The sequence below is a fragment of the Emys orbicularis genome, chromosome 22 (assembly GCF_028017835.1).
Source record: "Emys orbicularis isolate rEmyOrb1 chromosome 22, rEmyOrb1.hap1, whole genome shotgun sequence".
In the NCBI taxonomy this organism is placed as follows: domain Eukaryota; kingdom Metazoa; phylum Chordata; order Testudines; family Emydidae; genus Emys; species Emys orbicularis.
This window is the reverse complement of record NC_088704.1, coordinates 3,688,243-3,693,329: the sequence shown is the minus strand read 5'-3', so window position 1 is coordinate 3,693,329 and position 5,087 is coordinate 3,688,243.

Here is a 5,087-nt window from a genome sequence, read left to right as displayed (position 1 = left end):
AATACCTGCATGCAAACAGGGCAACAGGAAGACAAGAAGTAAACTAGCCTGGTGAAATGGCAAGGTCAAGAGATTATTCAAGCCAGGGGTCCTTCAGGAAATGGAAGTCCTGTCATGGTGAAGCCAAGGAAAAGGAGCATAAACTATGGCAGGCAGAATGAAAGGAGGAAATTAATTAGGAGGCTGGAATGGAATCTGAAGCACAAATAGCTAAAGATATACGGTAAAAGTTTCAAAAGCACCTAAGTCCCATTTTCAAAAGTAATTTAGGCCCAGATCCTCAAAGGTATTTAGGTGCCAAACTCCTATTGATTTCTATGGGAATTAGATGCTTAAATACCTCTGTAGCTCTGGGTCTTAGGTACTTAGGAGCTTAGGAGTATTTCAGTAAAACTTAACGGCCTCAGTGGAGATCAGGGTCCTGTTGTGACAGGTGCTGCACAGACACAGAGCAAGAAACGCTCCCTGAAGAGCTCAGGGTTGACTTCCAGTGAGACTTTGGGTATATCTGCACTTGGAGATGGAGGTAAATTCTGGCTTTGATCAAGCTAGCATGCTAAAAATAAAGTAGAGCTGCAACTGAACATTTGGTGGGAGGAGTTAGTGCCATCCGAGCACCTAACCATCCAAAATGCTAGGGGCTGCACGCCACCATGACTACACTCTATTCTTAGTACACTAGACTGACCAGAACTAGAGCAGCCATGTCCCCTCAAGCTGGAATTTACACTTGCACCCTAAATTTCACTGAAAGTCAACTCTGAGTTCTTCAGGGAGTGTCACAAGAAGGACCTGATCTCCACTGGGGCCTCTAGGAGCTACTGGAATATAAATATAAAGCTGGCTGTATTTTAAAGAAGCCTTATTGAGGGTGCAGGAACAAACCATCCCGATGTGCAGAAAGAATAGCAAATATGGCAGGCGACCAGCTTGGCTTAACAGAGAAATCTTCGGTGAGCTTAAACACAAAAAGGAAGCTTACAAGAAGTGGAAACTTGGACAGATGACTAGGGAGGAGTATAAAAATATTGCTCGAGCGTGCAGGGGTGTAATCAGGAGGCCAAAGCACAATTGGAGTTGCAGCTAGCAATGGGTGTGAAGGGCAACAAGAAGGGTTTCTACAGGTAACAAGAAAAAGGTCAGGGAAAGTGTGGGACCTTTAATGAATGGGGGAGGCAACCTAGTGACAGATGATGTGGAAAAAGCTGAAGTACTCAATGCTTTTTTTGCCTCGGTCTTCACAGACAAGGTCAGCTCCCAGACTGCTGCACTGGGCAACACAGTATGGGGAGGAGGTGAGCAGCCCTCAGTGGTGAAAGAACAGGTTAAGGACTATTTAGAAAAGCTGGACATGCACAAGCCCACGGGTCCAGATCTAATGCATCCGAGGGTCCTGACGGAATTGCCTGATGTGATTGCAGAGCCATTGGCCATTATCTTTGAAAACTTGTGGCAATCAGGGGAGGTCCCAGATGATTGGAAAAAGGCAAATATAGTGCCCATCTTTAAAAAGGGAAGAAGGAGAACCTGGGGAACTACAGACCGGTCAGCCTCACCTCAGTCCTTGGAAAAATCATGGAGCAGGTCCTCAAGGAAACCATTTTGAAGCACTTGGAGGAGAGGAAGGTCATCAGGAACAGTCAACAGGGATTCACCAAGAGCAAGTCATGCCTGATCAACCTGATTGCCTTCTATGATGAGATAACTGTCTTTGTGGATATGGGGAAAGCAGTGGACATGATCTATCTTAACTTTAGCAAAGCTTTTGCTACGGTTTCCCACAGTATTCTTGCCAGCAAGTTAAAGAAGTATGGATTGGATGAATGGACTATAAGGTGGATAGAAAGCTGGCTAGATTGTCGGGCTTAACGGATAGTGATCAACGGCTCAATGTCTAGTTGGCAGCTGGTATCAAGCGGAGTGCCCCAGAGGTCGGTCCTGGGGCCGGTTTTGTTCAACATCTTTATTAATGATCTGGAGGATGGCATGGACTGCACTCTCAGAAAGTTCGCAGATGACACTAAACTTGGGGAAGAGGTTGATATGCTGGAGGGTAGGGATAGGGTCCAGAGTGACCTAGACAAATTGGAGGACTGGGCCAAAAGAAACCTGATGAGGTTCAACAAGGACAAATGCAGAGTCCTGCACTTAGGAAGGAAGAATCCCCAGGCTGGGGACTGACTGGTTAAGCAGCAGTTCTGCAGAAAAGGATCTGGCGATTACAGTGGATGAGAAGCTGGATATAAGTCAGCAGTGTGCCCTTGTTGCCAAGAAGGCTAACGGCATATTGGGCAGCATTAGTAGGAGCATTGCCAGCAGATTGAGGGAAGTGATTATTCCCCTCTATTCGGCACTGGTGAGGCCACATCTGGAGTAGTGTGTCCAGTTTTGGGCCCCCCACTACAGAAAGGATGTGGAAAAATTGGAGACAGTCCAGTGGAGGGTAATGGAAATGATCAGGGGGTTGGGGCACATGACTTTCGAGGAGAGACTGAGGGAACTGGGCTTGATTAGTCTGCAGAAGAGAAGAATGAGGGGGGATTTGATAGCAGCCTTCAACTACCTGAGGGGGGGTTCCAAAGAGGATGGATCTAGGCTGTTCTCAGTGGTACCAGATGACAGAACAAGGAGCAATGGGCTCAAGTTGCAGTGGGGGAGGTCTAGATTGGATATTAGGAAACACTATTTCACTAGGAGGGTGGTGAAGCACTGGAATGGGTTACCTAGGGAGATGGTGGAATCTCCATCCTTAGAGGTTTTTAAGGTCAGGCTTGACAAAGCCCTGGCTGGGATGATTTAGTTGGGGTTGGTCCTGCTTTGAGCAGGGGGGTGGACTAGATGACCTCCTGAGGTCCCTTCCAACCCTGATAGTCTATGATTCTATTATTCTAATAATGAGTCACTTGTTTGACAGGTTGCCCCCTCCCCTCTGGGATGCCACCTGATATACTGGGGTACCACTGAGCCTGCCTGTTCCACCAGCCTGGGCTCCCTCACCCTGTCTTGCTGAGCCAGGCCCTCAAGCCTCCTCCAGCACACACACAGGTAGGGACACAGCCAGCTGCAGAAAGACACAGACACTGAGATCAGCTCTGCCTGGGAAGGCTTCAGCTAGGGAATTGTGCAGCACTCAAGCGCACTCCCCCTCTGGGATGCAAACCCAAAGTTATATCGTCTTGTGCTGCACAGAAATCTGTACAGCGTAAGCTCATGAAAATTTCCCCCTCCCACAATGTGGAGGAAAATATGCACAGCTTTTTGCCCCACCCCCCTCCAGTTATGAATTCCACAAACTAGGTTTTAGAAAACAAAACAAGTTTATTAACCACAAAGGTTAGATTTTAAATAATTATAAGGGACAGCAAACAGATCAAAGCAGATTACTGAGCCACTAAAACACACAACCTAAGCTCAATACACTAAAGAAGTGGTAATTTTCTCACCCTAAATGTTGTTTTAGGCGTTTCTTTCACAGGCCAGACACCTTTTCCAGCCTGTGCTCAGCTCTTCTCCCCGCTCCCTCCCCCCAGTCCTAGTTTCTTAGATCTTCTCAGCAGTCATCCTGGCCGGGGATTCAGTGAAGAAAAGAGCCCTGATTAACTCACTTCCCTGCCTTAAATAGGATTTACATATGGCAGGAATCATTTGTTTTCCAGTTTGGTCTCCACCCCTTTTGTGGAAAAATACTAGCAGGTCAAGATGGGGTCCAGTACCAGGTGACATGATCACATGACCCTGCAGTGTCAAAGCAGCATCCCAGGAAGCTTCTCAGGAAGACGGGAGATTAGCATCTTCAGAGTCCTACTGTCCTCCCTCATGGCCCATTGACTAACCAGCCAGACTGATGGCATTCTGTCTGATGGGCGTTCCCCAGTTGCAAACACTTTTGTAATTGATACATAGTCAATATTCCTAACTTCAGATACAGAAATGAAACATGCATACAAATAGGATAATCACATTCAGTAACTCATAACCTTCCCAATGATATCTCACACGACCCATCTTGCATAAAACATATCTTAGTTATGCCACATTCATATCATAGCAATATCTCTACAAAGAATATGGGGTGCAGTGTCACAACTTGACTTCACCTCTTCTCTAGATTATAATCTTTCTCAATTACATTATTTTAAATCTTTTCTCTCCTTCAGACGCTAGACCCTCCAGGAGACCTCAAAGGTCCATCTACCCCTCTGGAAGAACTGCCACTGGGCGGCTGTATGTGATAAACTCCCGAGTGTAATGAAGTAGCTGTACCTCCAAGGATACCTGCCTCCAGTCCCACTCTCGGTGTCTGCTGCTCTCCCAAAGCGACCAAACCTCCTGAAATTGCCAGACAGAGCCAGACTGTTCTACACAGCATGGAATCCTTTTCTCTGGATTTGCTTTTGAAGTGAAGGCATCGTGTCAGGTTCCAGCTTGTGACAGTGGCTCTTTGACCGTGAGCAATTAATTTTCCAGAACCTTGATGTGTTTTTAGGGCAATTAATGAAAGTTTCTGTAGTGTTCTGTAAGTGTAGCGTAGCTGCAAGGGGCTTTAAGGTACTCCACACAGAGGCTGGCATCATGTTGGCAAGAGACGGGCGTGTGTCGAAGATGGTGTCATGTTAGCACGATATAGATGTGCTAGGCTGAGCATCTGCTTAATAAAGGTCTGTCATGAGCAGTGTGGATTCTGATTGGGTCTCATTACGTTTTCTACATTTAACACAAATATCCCAACGCGTCGGCAGGAAAAGCTGCTTTTGCCCCCTCCTGAGAAGGGGCCTGCCCTGATCCTGAGCTCACCCCCATGAGTCAGCAGGGACCGCACGGGTATCAGTGGAGTATGTTCAGAATCAGGTCCCAAATCTGCCGATTGCTGCTGGCAGACCCAGGCCCCAAGTGCAAACTGCCCTCCCAGGGGAAAGGGGAGGCTGGGCTATAAAGCGCTTTGAATTCCGCGGATGGAAGGTGCAGTGTAAATCCCGACTGATCATGGAAGGGGCTACCTTCTCCCCATCGGCAGCAGGGAGGAAAACCAACTGCAAACAGACATGCTAAGAGGAAAATATCTCAGTCATTCCCGAGGCCACAAAGTG